This window comes from Ovis aries, chromosome 8, assembly GCF_016772045.2.
Source record: "Ovis aries strain OAR_USU_Benz2616 breed Rambouillet chromosome 8, ARS-UI_Ramb_v3.0, whole genome shotgun sequence".
Classification (NCBI taxonomy): domain Eukaryota; kingdom Metazoa; phylum Chordata; class Mammalia; order Artiodactyla; family Bovidae; genus Ovis; species Ovis aries.
Genome location: NC_056061.1, coordinates 23,477,913 through 23,492,965, shown reverse-complemented (window position 1 = coordinate 23,492,965; position 15,053 = coordinate 23,477,913). Strand labels below are relative to the sequence as shown.

The 15,053-nt window shown below is 34.5% G+C and overlaps 1 protein-coding gene across 4 annotated transcripts in view; it reads right to left on the bottom strand.

The window, feature by feature from the left end:
• HS3ST5 (heparan sulfate-glucosamine 3-sulfotransferase 5) overlaps nt 1–15,053 on the bottom strand; it is a 297,749-nt gene that overhangs the window by 172,719 nt on the left and 109,977 nt on the right. For 3 of the 4 annotated variants that reach the window (XM_060419216.1, XM_060419215.1, XM_027972353.3), the window contains exon 1: nt 8,955–9,199. The gene's annotated coding sequence lies outside the window, so the exon portion shown is untranslated. Of the gene's footprint in view, nt 1–8,954; nt 9,200–15,053 lie in introns of those variants that run through there. The other variant, XM_060419214.1, reaches the window with a different exon arrangement.

Genomic DNA, 15,053 nt, shown 5'->3' with positions numbered 1-15,053 from the left:
CATCACAAAATGAACTAAATTAGAAATGGCTAATGGGTTTTTAAAAAAATATGCACTCAAATTTGGAGTTCAGTCCTTATTTTTCTGGGAATCAAGAAAGAATCTAAAGTGTCCAAAACTAGATACTTTCAAAATCCAGATTAATCCAGAAATTAATACATTCTCTAACTTCACATTTGAGTCTTCTAGAACTAATTAGGCACTGTATAACATTACTGATGAATATGGTTATACTATGAGTTATAAATGATCTATGAGTTATAAAGTTACTCTATGAGTTATAAAATATCAGAACAAAAGAAAGAAATTTAAATTTAAAGTAACATTTTATTCATTATTTGACCCTTTTGGAAACTCCACCGCATCCTCTGGAGAAAACTTGTTAATTAGACTACTTATGATCAAACAAAGCTCTAAAGCTAAAAGTTAATAAACACATGCAGTTGAATACTTTACTTTGGGCACTCTAAGGTGGGTATCTTAAGTATGAATGTCAATGTATAGAAGCTTATTGGTATAAAAAAAATGTGAGCAATGTTCATTTGATAATGGACCCCACCCTCCAACCCACTCTAGTATTCTTGTCTGGAGAATTCCATGGACATGACTGAGCGACTAACACACACGCCACCTTCCAAGTCCCCATATTCTGGTCTTAAGACAACAAAAATGAACATAGGAAAACACTTGCCGGAAGAGCTGGCACAAACAGTATTGGATCTGATCCCACTCCTATTATATTATTCACTCTTCGTTTTACCTTTAGTCCATGTTTTCTTTCTTTTATATTTAGTCATCATCTATGAATCTACATAATTCACTTGTTATAATTATTTTTTATAGTCTACATGTTGTAAGAGAAGGTCATATTTTGCTCATTGATGCATCTTAAGTCCTAGGATGGCCTGACACTCACTAATTATTACCAAATATTTGTTGAATTAATGAAGAAATAGTTTGTAGTGGAATAAAATGCATCTAGGTATGGGTCTTGATTTTCAGCTAAAATCACAGTGCTCCACAAAAAAAAAAAAAAAACCAAACCATCAAGCCAATACAGCTTATAAAGTTCATATTGGACTTGGCTGGACATTTACTTCTTCTGCTATAAAAAAAATCAGTCATTGAATTTGGCAGCGTTGAGCAGGCACAATGAAAATGTAGCTGGCATGGGATGGCGCACATGTACCTTACTCGCTAAACAAAAGCAATTAATGAAAGCAAAGTGAACTCCCTGAGTATCTGTATGAAGTTAGAAGAGCTCATGGTTGTCAAATAGTGACTCTGACACCCATCAAATCTATTTGACTTGATCCAACTTGATAAAACTGCCATCTAGAATTTTTGTATTCAAAAGATTAGGCCAATATTTTAGTAACCTACATTACAATAATGTGGTGTACATAATTTACTTTGAATTTATCACATATATGATTATTCCAATACTAGCAGGGAAAAGATGGTATTTAAGCAATCTTTACTTTCTCAAAGTAAGGAAATTTTGAGGCATATGGTTGAAGTTGAGGCTGAGCGAGAAAAAAATTAAATTGAAGACAATGTATGCAAATTAGAAAATTGTGCCATCTAGAAAAAGATGCTACTGTAAAATATAATAGCTTATTAAAATTTTTTTGAGTATTTTTCTCCTTTTGTTTTAATAGGACTGTCACCTGCTGACATACACATGGCATTTCTTTAAAATTTTAGGTCAGAAAAAATCAGCTTCTTTCCCCTCATAATTTTTCATGCTCTACAAAGTTTTCCATCACAAACCACTTTGAATTTATTATAAATAGGTATTACAATAGGAAAGCAATTCAACTGTATTCCATTTCACTGTGAAGCTAAGTGGCTTTCCAATATAACTAAGTTGAGTTAATGGGACTATGCTTAAAGGATGTGTTAACCTGGAACTGAAGTTACCTAGTTGTTTCTGCTTAACTTAGGAGTCTGGAAAATGAAGCCAGAAAACCTGTTGTGAGCAGGATAGGAAAATTATTATAATCTACATTCCTAAATTGAATGAGAATTTTTGCTCAGCAGAAAACCTCTTGACTGCAAAACCTCTGAAATTATACCCTGCTGTTAAGAATACCCGTTGGGGTGAGGGGAATTCAAACATCCCACTTTTCTTCAAATCAAACAAGTATAATGTGTACATTTACAGTCTTAGTGGAAGCTATCTTTCTTTTCACAAAGAGAAGCAACTTGTAACACTTTTTGTTGAAAATAAAGAAAATGGTAATCAAGTACTTAATTCATGGTTAATAGGTAGTTTTAATTATCTTTGATATCAAAACTTTCTCTTGAAAATAAATTTCATATACATGTTTTGCATTATAATATAGACGGCGACATTCTTTCCTTTTAGTCCAGCACCTAAAATATGGACTATATATATATATATATATATTTCTTGGGATATTTTTAGAAGTTTGTCTGCTGAACAAACTCCTATGGTAACCCTTGCTTAAAGTCATTATTTACTCCTAACTGTATGTCTTTATTATGTATTACACATCAGCATTCACAGAAAGCTTCTCTTTTGCTTTAGTTAATACCTTTCACCCTAAACATCACTTTTTCTGATATTAAGATTCTACCTCCTAATTTCTTTAGATTTTATTTGTCTAGTACACCTTTTAAATTGTTTTTAGTATCATTTTAATGGACTAGATAAACAGTTGGATGTGTACTGGGTTGTCCCGTGGACTGTAGCACACCAGGCTCCTCTGTTCATGGGATTCTCCAGGCAAGAATACTGGAGTGGGTTGCCATTTCCTTCTCCACCCATTTTAATGGACTAGATAAACAGCTGGATATGTGTACTGGGTTGTGGGGCAAAAATCCAGTGTCAAAAAGTCTTGAAATCTACTGATATAGACAGAGAAAATATGTGATATTCTACATATTTCACTGAAGCAAAAATCCCATTAGCCACAGTTGTTGTCAAACAATTAGAAACATGCCATCAGAAAAGTACCAAACATCAGGGGAAATGGAAGTTTGAATTGACTATCCAAAGGGTAATTGTGAATGTGAAGAGAAAATGTTATTTTTATAAATCTTAAAATAGTAAGTGCCAACATAATGGTAGACTGACCATAAAGCTCTGAAAGGAGATCTTTATGGAATTTGCAGGGTTCTGCGTAGTGCGGTGGTGTGACTCATCTCAGTACCTAGACCAGCAATTGCTATTGCGTGACTCTGCTACCTTCACCTTTCCATCCGCTCCCTGTTGTATTATAGTAAAAATCCAATTTGTACAGCCTTCTCACTAACATGTAGGGTCAGTCTCCAGGCCCTTGTTTTGTTCATCATCCCCTCTAACCAGTCAGAGTTCAAGTTTTGGTAATTTCTCCTTCAAAAGATGTACTGCATCTATGTCTTTCTCTTTCCACTTCCCTTCTCAAAGCTTGTCCAGACTATTGCTTTAACAGCCTGTCCATCCCCTTTACTCTATTCCACCTATCCTTTCACATTCAAATTTTTGAATAACTTTGCTTTTGTTGTATCCTGGTATCTGTATCCTGGTTCTGCACTGTGATCCAGTCTGAAAATATTGTGTTAAAAAAAAATCCATGTATTTCTTTCCATTTATTGATATGAAAGATATGACAACCTATTTGTCATAATATTTTCAAGCTTCTATTAAAGACTTTAAAGTATTAAAAGACTTTCATTTTATGATGCTTTCTTTGCTTACTATATGCATGTAACTTCTTAAGAATACTTATTAGAGTACACATTTTCCTCTAATTTATAACTATAGAAAAAGTAGCATTTCTCCTCTCACTCTTTGCCACCTAAAGTTGAGCATTAATATGACTTTTCTTAATATCTTTTTTCTAGCTTATATTTTTATGACTTGATTTGTCAGCTTTAAATAATATCTACCGATTCATAGATATTGCAAATAAAGCAGTCAACTAGCTTTATGCACCAAACTCTTGTTGCTGTGTCCTTATGATTTTGTCAGTTACTTTAGTTCTATATGATATAGTTTTATGCTCTATTTCGTGTCACCCTAAACTCCATATTTGTTTTAGAATTAAATGCATTCCATGCTCACAAGCAGTCCTTTTGCAGCAGTGTCCATAGCCATCTCTTGGTTTGATGGAGTTTGTCCTCTAACAGTTGCTTCAAGAAGGGCTCAACAATATTTGCTGAATTCTACTATGTCCAGAATATGTGCCTCTAACTTTTACACCTTGAAGCCAGTTTGGCAGGTCATAAAATCCTTGGTACCCCTTTTCTTTTCCTGTAATGATGGTGAGTGAATTCACTATCTCCCAAGGCACCCTATTTCATTGTTGGATATCTCAATTGTTACTAGGCGGGTTTCATTTTTTTGTTAAGTTTTGCCAAAATTGATTTCTTTGTAAATTTCTAACAGAGTAACCTACAACTTATTCTACATAGACTCTCCCAATATCTCTCTTTTCCAGAATAAAAGTAACAAGTCATTGTAGCAAAGTTCTCCAGAGTACCTTTTAGTAGACCTAATAATCCATTTACTCATTTAGCTCAAGTCTTTGCATTTTCCTCACCTTCTCTGTGCCTTCCTCATCATGCTCAGGCTCAGTCACTTAGCCATGTCCAGCTCTTTGCAATCTCATGGGCTGTAACCCTCCAGGCTCCTCTGTCCATGGGATTTTCCAGGCAAGAATACTGGAGTGGATTGCCTTTCCTCCTCCATGGGTTCTTCCTGACTGAGGGACTGAACTCTCCTGCCTTGGCAGACAGCTTCTTTATCACTTACCCACCTAGGAAGCTGCATCTTCCACATAACACTCTTTTTAAAGCAAGCCAGACTTATTTTAGAGCGACTCCTGGGATCATCTGGTACAAAGGCATCATTTTAGGAAGAAAAAACAGGCCCAGGGAGAGGTAAAGAGATTTTCCCAAGGTCACTCCACCACCAGGAAACTGAGTCTGACTTTGAATCCTAGTGATCCCCAAGCAAACATTCTTTCCACTTCATGAGTCTTTCAAAAATACAACGATCAATTTTCATGTGTATGGTGAGAACATTTAAGATATCTCCTCTTACTTAGGTGAGGTGATGAATGTGCTAACTAACCTAATCATGGTACTCATGGTATCATGGTAACTGCCTTATACAAAAGTATCAAATCATCACATTGTATATCTTAAGCTTACACAATGTTATATGTCAATTACATTTCCATAAAGCTGGAAAAAATACAATGATCAAAAATATTTCATAAGAAATGAAATGATAATTACAAGCAGACATTAGGTAATTTCCCTTATGTGACAGGACATATTTCATTTCTTATGCCAAATATGCATGAAGTGATACAATATACAGAATAGAATAGCTGTATTGGAGAATTTAGAGTAGGTTTGCTGTTCATTTACATAAATTTTCACTTTCATTTTCTGTTTCTTGAAACTGACAAACTTCAGATAAATGCAGATTTCATTTTCCTACTGTAAACTCTCTAAACCATCATTTTGAAATCAAATTACACAGCTTATGCTTAAAACATAAGGGCCAGATTCTATCTTCAAATATACCACCCACTCTCTAACAGCAGAATTTGGCCCTAAAAACCCATTAACAAATATTGTCATTAAACTAAAGAGCTAATTACTTTGGATTCAAACAGAATGAACAAAATCATAGGCCAGCCGCAGCTGGTAGTAATAATGGTAAGACTAACCATATGTTACACCGGAGATTTAAAGAACAAAGACATATTAACACTAATGTAACCAAATATATAAAATTATCTTCCAAATGGAGCAAGCTATTATAGTTAGAAAACTCTTGAAAACAAATTGGAATTACATGATACATACAGAAATAAAGACTACTTTAAGAAATTAATGCCATAATTCAAAAATTTCAGTGTTTAGTGAGGAGATAAACTTGAGAAATTTATCTTCTGCAATATTCCACAAATTAAGAATTACATCTAAAATTCATTTTGACCTAATTGGAAGAAAATATTCTCATATTCAAATCAGCTTAATACCACAAGATGCAAGCACCTTGTTTAAAGGCTATTTGAGATAACTGTTAGCAGGGCTATCTTACAGTTCTGTGAAAGTGAACTTCCCAGATAACTAAATATTCTCTCAGCCCTTAAAAAATGCTAAAATTACTGTAGTATGATATACTTTAGAAAAAGTTTTATAAATCCTGAGGAGCCATAAAAATCAACCATAATTTCATTGATTGATCATAATCATGAATAATATTATGAGGTAGATCATTTCAATTTTCTTCCTATGCATTGTAGTTTTTCTTAATAAAAATGAGAACCATATCACAACATGGTTTATAATTTGTTGTTTCCATTACAATATGTTATGAGTATTTTGCCACATTAATGACTTCACTTTTGCTACATAAATTTAAATGACCTTCCAATTTCATAAACTGAGAATAATAAACACATTTTAATTATCCTGGACATCTCACAAATATCATTATTACACTGTTTCACAATAACACTAATACTTCCCAGAGATTCTCATATATTTGAATTTCCTTTCTCCTATACTGAATGGTCCCAGATGGCTCTTCTGCTCTAAAGCTCAATGCTTCTTTCAGTTCTTTTTCCCTCTCAATATCAGACTTCCAGATACAGACAGTCCAGCCTGAAATAAACCTAAGTTTGCTACTTTCATTTCTAGATTAATGTCATGGTAGATTATCTACTGACAACTAAAATAATTTATGACTTCAAGTTGAATTATAAGTACCCAGGTACTTTCTTCGCTTCTTCAAACTTCATTTTCTCATACGAGACATAAATATTGCAAAACACTTGGCTAGTTTCTCCTTGTTAATAAGCCATATCTGACCAGACTGATGTTTACTGTTCTTTTGTATTAAGCTTTTTACCAGTAAGTTTGGTAGTACATGAAGGGACTAGGCTAGACGATCTCAACGCTCCATTTTTGCTCTAAAACTTTATGCTTCTATAAAGTTTCTGTAATTTACTCTTTTATTGTATATTTCACTTCATGAGTATGGAGGTTGTTTCACTAAGGTTCCCTAAAACTACATTGTAAGTTTTCTTTACGGAGCTACAATTTGAGATAAATACACCAATGATAATAAATGTGGCTCGTTTGAAGACATAACTCCATTCTTTCTCCACGAAAGTGTGAAAGAGTAGTTTCTATTTTTTTGAAACAGAAGTATTATAGAAGATCTACACTAAAAACTTCATGAAATCTTATTCAGAGACTCTGTTGACCATAAACTTATGTACTACATATTTAAGAATTTTTATCATCTTGTTTACTACAAATTTTAGAACTTCATCATCAAATGGCAATCTTATTATTGAGGACAGTTCTGACAGCAAATGTACATGAAAATTCATCATTATAGTTAAAACAATTCTGCAAATCTTTTGTTTTAGTTACTTTAAGTATTACTTTATTTCATTATTAAAAATTTTTATTGAAGTATAGTTAATTTACAATGTTATATCAGTTTTTGGTGTGTAGCAAGGTGATTCAGTTTTATATATATATTTTAAACTTTTATGCTGCTTCATTTTATGCATATGACTATACCAGTTTTCTTTGTGTAATATTAATAAATAACATGCATAGCTAATGAGTTATAGGGACACACTTTTTTTTGATTAAAGGTTTATTCTTGCCTTTTGATATTTTATGGACAAGGAAATCTATACAATATGAATCAGTTCACACAAAGACTAACAGAAAATAGCAATAAGCCTGAAATTCAACAGATTTTGATTAAAAACTTCATTCTTCACTATAAAAATATAATACTGAATCTTTAAAAAATCATCACAATTTAAGGTCTGGATATGTCCATACCAATCACTTCTTTCACTGAAATAAAAAGCAAATCTTCTATAAACTTAAAATCACAAATAATAAAGATGAAGTTGCTAAATGAAATATGGAAACAAAAATACAATAAAGTGATATTCAACAAACATACATGTAGCCTGTTATAAATACAGCACATAATTTTTAAGGTTTAAGCTGCCGAGGAAAAAAAAGAGTAGCCAAAGGCATATTATGCAGATCTGTTCTTTTGAATTCTAAGGCTGAGTTTTCAAAATGAAGAGAAAAGACAAACCCTCACAAAAAGAAAAGAAAGAAATATTTAGCCAGCCTCAGCAGTACTTCATTACTATCATCTAGATATTTCTTAGAATTAGATCCATAGTCATCTGAATAAACCAAAACATTATGCGGAACACAGAAACAGCTGAAGAGAGCAATGACAGGACTGTCACTCTAAAAGAGAGATAGGGACATCTGGGAATTAGCACATCATACTATATTAAAAAAAAAGAATATTAGAAAGGATTAATAGTTCAATTTGGGGGGTCAAAAAAGGAATACTAATTTAGCACTAAGGTATGCTTTCCTTATTTACTCTGTGACTGTAGGAAACAAGCCACACAAAATCCCTTCTAATGTAGCCTGAAAATTAGAAGTACATTATTTTAAATGCTAATTTCTCTGTTTCTTAAAGGTCTAAGGACCATCTTCATGAGGATCATCTGAGGGTGAGTAGCTATAAAAAATCCAAATTGCTGGACCATAGTGAATCTCTCTGTGAAATACGCCCAGGAATCAGCATTTTATAATCCTCCTTCTCCCCTCATTTAACTCTTATGCATATTAAAATTTGAGAACCACTGTATGCCATGCTTTTTTGTGTGAAACTGATTTCAGATATCAAGATAACCACTGTGCCACGCTTGTATTTATATTTATATGACATATAAAACTTTAAAACTTTGTATTTTATTCCCCCCCTTTTTTTTGCTGTAGAACTAACTACACATAGCTAGCTATTTTTCCTTATATTCAATTATTTCTTTTACTTTTGTATATTTTTTAAAAATAGATTTAATTTTCACTTTTTGATGTAATTAAGAGTTACATAAGAATGTGAGTTACTTCCAAAGTTCTCTTACCTTCAAATCCTTATGCTTATTTGGTAAGTTCTGAACATATATGATGAAAATTTTCAAGAAGAATATGTGCAGTGGATCTTCTGTTTAATTTCTGAGTATATCAAGGCTGGCCAAGGAGACTCCTGAGGTGGACACCAGAAATGCCACTGAGAAGGGAAGCCAACGCTGAAGCCTCTGGGTTCCTGATTACCTCTGAACAGAATAGAAAAACAAGTAGTCGGTCACCTGAAATTCATAGAGAATCTGCTATGGAGAAGGTTATTTTCAGTAAACTAGCAGTGTTACTAAATTTAACCTTGGCCTGGGTTTGCTGCTCCCTGATTTAGCACAGTTGTCATTTAAAATTTCATGTCATTGTGAAGTCAGAATTGCATGATGCTCTTGCCTCAGAGGATTCTGGTTGAATTCATACAGTTTTAATTGACTATTTTTCTAAACATTGCATCAAGTGATATAATTACTAATTTTATTTTTGATATGCAGGTGCTACATTTTGGTGCTGAATTTCTTTCTAAGTCAAGGTTGATGAGGCCTTTTAAAAATATATTCTTATGCAAGACTATCATACCTAACAAAAGATAAGACATGATAGATTCACTAAATCCCTATGGAATCATTTCGTACTTTTGTTATATTTTACTACACATGGATAATGCTTTCCAAGATAATTAGACATAAATAAAAATAATATCCTTTGTAGTAAATATATGTTGTCTATTTAGGGAAGCCAAAATTCTAGCTTCTTTATTGCATGAGTTAAACAGATGTTAGCAGTAGTTAATGGAAAAAGAGAATGAAAGATCCACTTTCAAAATTGGAAATTAATCATGCAGATATTGTCCCAAAGGGTAGAGGAGGCATCATGTATGGAGAAATACAAAGTCAAATACAAAACAAGAGTGTAATACATATGTAAGCACAGAGCACACTGTAGAATGATAGGTTTTCATGGTAGAACTTACAGTTTGGTCACCCAAAAAACATTCCCAACTTTCTTGCTATGATTCACAAAATAGAGAACAAAAAATCAAATGTTCTTTCTGGTCTCCCTTACTGCTAAGAGTGGTCATGTGACCCAGTTCTGGCCCATGAACTATAAGAAGTACACTGGGAAAGAACTCCAGGCAATTGATTTGCTTTATTGATAAACAGAAAAATTTCTGCTCCTCTGCTCTTTACCACACAGTTGATAGCCTTGAATAAGGCTACAATACTTGGAGGTAGAACAGTCATCTTATCACCATGATGTAAAACATAAGGAAAGTCCAGAGAAATGCAAAGATACCGGCCTTGTTACTGACAAGCAGCTGAACCAACACTGCTAACTTCTTCCTTTGAAATTGTACTTGTTTAAACCATTGGGTGTTCTGTTGCTTGCTAACACTCATTGTAAGTTGACAAAATGCTAAAAAAACATTGTTAAGCAGTCATGTAATCTGTAAGTTCTCATTCAGTGGAGTGAAGGGCAGGTTTTATTCTGAGTTTGTAACTTGCCTTCTTTGGACTTCTAGGAAAGTTGTGCGTGTGGGAAGTAATAGGTCACACTGCTGCTGCTGCTGCTAAGTTGCTTCAGTCATGTCCGACTCTGTGCGACCCCACAGACGTCAGCCCACCAGGCTCCCCCGTCCCTGGGATTGTCCAGGCAAGAACACTGGAGTGGGTTGCCATTTCCTTCTCCAATGCATGAAAGTGAAAAGTGAAATTAAAGTCACTCAGTCATGTCTGACTCTTAGCGACCCCATGGACTGCAGCCTACCAGGCTCCTCCATCCATGGGATTTTCCAGGCAAGAGTACTGGAATGGGGTGCCATTGCCTTCTCTGAATAGGTTACAAGGCGATGCTAACTAGAACAGGTGCTCGGGGCTGGTGCACTGGGATGACCCAGAGGGATGGGATGGGGAGGAATGTGGGAGAGGGGTTCAGGATGGGGAACACATGTACACCCGTGGCAGATTCATGTCAATGTATGGCAAAACCACTACAATATTGTAAAGTAATTAGCCTCCAATTTAAATAAATAAATTTATTTTAAAAAGAAGAAAAAAAAGAAAAGCCTAGCTCAGAGCTAAGACTAGAAGAAAAGGGTCAAGTATTATGGTCAAAGAAAGGATTCCATTTTTGCCTCAGTGCCAAAGTTATCACCTTATTTGAAATCTCAGCGGAAGATTTTGAAGTTCCACCATAAAGTTTATTCTTACTATCTTGCTAAGTCCTATGGATTCACCTGAAATACTGTCATATCCCTTACTTCATTACTGTCTTCTTTCATCAACATTTTTACTCAATCACGGTTTGGTTTTCACTTTCTCTTTCCTAAAGTATTGCTGTAGGCTCTTTTAACAGGTTTCTTTCTTTTTCTTTTTTTTTAAACATTGCCATATGTACTATAGTTGCCTCAAGACTTAATTTTTTGAAATAATTTCATTGGATCTTGCTCCAGTTCAAAATACAAGAACTCTTTTTGGTATGTTAAATTAAGAATAAGGTCTTTAACTTGGTATTTAAGACTTCTTATGATGTAACACCTAGATTTCCTATCCTCCTTTCCTAATACTTTGAGTAGTTTAGTGAGAGGATTTATCTTCACTCCAGAGGTATACCTGGACTAGTTAAAAATAATCTGTGTATCTCAACCTCTACCTACAATGTTAGGGATAAGCATACAATCTTAATAGTTCAATGATCTCCATTCTGGGGTTTTCATTGCATTATTATGCAAAAACAAACAAGACTTTTTCTTGCTGGACATGAGCATATGAACATATAGCATCTGGAACTACTAGCAATCATCTTGGGATCATCAGAGGAGAACTTGACAGAACTTAAGTCAACACCAAAAAAATAACTGGAAAAACAACGCATCTGAGCTCTGATCTTGGGGTATCACCCATGGACAGACCACTGCTTGCAGGTAGAATACCCTGAAACTTTCAGTTATGTGTAAATTTATAGGTTCCAAGTTTTCTTTATTAAGCCAGTTTGGGTTGGTATTTATCTTACTTGTAACCAAGATCTTTACAATCTATTTATTTATATTTTTATTTTGTTCCTGCATTTCATTCATTTCTCTCTCTTTCTTATCTATATTCTACCTCTTTTCATGATCCAGCCCTCTTTCCCACGAAATGTTGCCAGAGTTTTCTAATTCATAGTGAGAGAATCTTAATCTAAATCACTTTATTTTCCATTGTATATTTTGATAAGAGAGCTCATCAAAGTATATAATGCGATCATTTGATGAAGACTCTCAAATCTTTAGCTTAACATTTTCTTCTATTGCCAGACTTTTATTTCTAACTGAATATTTGACATCTCAACCTAAATGTCATGTAGGCTCCTCAAACTGAATTTTTCCATAACTGGATTCATAAAAACTTCCTCTCAAATACACTTTTCCTCCAGTGTTTTCTATTTTTGTAAACAGCACCATAAGCCATCAATTAAGCCAAAAACCATGGCCTTCAACCTTTAAACAAGGAATCAGAGTAGATTTAATTCTTGTTTTCCCCCTAGTCTCTGATTATCATATCCTTTTGATTTTATTTCTTAATAATTTTTTCAAAATCTATCTACTTTGTTTCCCTTTTCTATCTTTCTCTTTCCTTTTCAGGCTTCCCTGGTGGCTCAGCTGGGAAAGAATCCGCCTGCAGTGAGGGAGACCAGGGTTCATTCTCTGGGTTAGGAAGATCCCCTGGAGAAGGGAAAGCCTACCCACTCCAGTATTCTGGCCTGGAGAATTCCATGGACTATTCCATGGGGTTGCAAAGAGTCAGACATGACTAAGAATTTGGGACTTCCCTATAGCTCAAATGAGCTTCCCTGGTGGCTCAGATGGTAAAGCGTCTGCCTGCAGTGTGGGAGACCTAGGTTCAATCCCTGGGTGGGGAAGATCTCCTGGAGAAGGAAATGGCAACCCACTCCAGTACTCCTGCCTGGAGAATCCCATGGATGGAGGAGCCTGGTAGGCTACAGTCCATGGGGTTGCAAAGAGTCGAGCACGATTGATCAACTTCACTTCACTTCACTTCACTTCACTTCACTTATAGCTCAAATGGTAGAGAATCTGCCTGCAATGCAGGAGACCTGTGTTTGATCCCTGGGTCAGGAAGATCCCCTGAAGAAAGAATTAACAACCGTTTCCTTTTCTCCTCTACCAGCACCGCCACCACCACCTCTAAGACCGCATCTATAGCCTGGAATAGGGCATGACTTTTTTCTGTCTCTCATCTTCTATTTTTAAATTCTCCACTAAATTCTCCTCATGGTGTTTGTGTGATTTAAAAACAAAACAAAACAAAACACACACAGAACCAGTCATGTCAACCCTCCATTTAAAAGCCTTCAATGCCTTCTCGCTTTCCTTAGGATAAAGAGAAAGGACTTATATCACTCAGTCCCTACTTCTTTATCCTCATCTCCCTAGAGGAAAGCAATCATTTTTGTTCATAATTATCCTCATTTTTAAAATACTCTCATCTAGCAGAGTGCCTAACACATCCTCAGAACTCAATAAACAGTTGTTGAATGAATGTTCTTGCAATAACTCTTGTACCATGAAACACTTGTGTTATTTTTTTTTCCTGTATATGTTATTATTTGAATTACTTATAAGTAAACTCAACACAAAGAAATGCCTTATTTCTTTGTACTATACAGAAGAACAGAACATAGTAGGGGTCAGAGGCATTCAATTGTATTGATACTGATATTTCTTCTACTCTGATTCTCTCTTAAAAGGATAAGATTAAAAATGGACAAGGGGAAATATATTATTATCCTGTCAAAAATGGAAGTGTAAACAAGAGGAACCTTGTTTCTGGATCCCAATTCTATATAATCTGTATAGATTAGTTACAAAGGAACTGTTTTTCTGCATGACACAGAAAACCTTCAGACAAGTACTGAATAATGTAAACAAACACTCAAACATGATGTTTTCTACTTTCACTATTATGGTCTCAAATATTTTATATTTATCTTTAGAAATCTTTTACCTTTGAAAAATATAAGCAAAAACTTCAATAATTTTTAACAGATAATTAACAGCTAAAGTCTTTTTTGAGCCAAGACTAGTTACTTTGGAAAATAGTTATCCCAAGTACAAATTAATTCCTAGGTATTGGATATTTACCTGAAAGGGGGAAAAAAGAACTGCAGAGATTCTAAGGTAAGGATGAAATTTTAGCCTATGTTGTATCCTGATATTACCTAAATGAGAGATTTCTTAGCGTAATCTAAAATAAGATGGAGAAATATACCATGTTCATGGATCAGAAGAATCAATATGGTGAAAATGAGTATACTCCCCAATCAATTTACAGATTCAATGCAATCCCTATCAAGCTACCAGTGATATTTTTCACAGAACTAGAACAAATAATTTCAAGATTTGTATGGAACTACAAAAAACCTCAAATAGCCAAAGCAATCTTGAGAAAGAAGAATGGAACTGGAGGAATCAACTTGCCTGACTTCAGGCTCTACTGCAAAGCCACAGTCATCAAGACAGTATGGTACTGGCACAAAGACAGAAATAAAGATCAATGGAACACAATAGAAAGCCCAGAGATAAATCCACACACATATGGACACCTTATCTTTGACAAAGGAGGCAAGAATATACAATGGAGTAAAGACAATCTCTTTAACAAGTGGTGCTGGGAAAACTGGTCAACCACTTGTAAAAGAATGAAACTAGATCACTTTCTAACACTGCACACGAAAATAAACTCAAAATGGATTAAAGATCTAAATGTAAGACCAGAAACTATAAAACTCCTAGAGGAGAACATAGGCAAAACACTTTCTAACATAAATCACAGCAGGATCCTCTATGATCCACCTCCCAGAATTCTGGAAATAAAAGCAAAAATAAACAAATGGGATCTAATTAAAATTAAAAGCTTCTGCACAACAAAGGAAAATATAAGCAAAGTGAAAAGACAGCCTTCAGAATGGGAGAAAATAATAGCAAATGAAGCAACTGACAAACAACTATCTCAAAAATAGACAAGCAACTCCTGCAGCTTAATTCCAGAAAAATAAATGACCCAATCAAAAAATGGGCCAAAGAACTAAATAGACATTTCTCCAAAGAA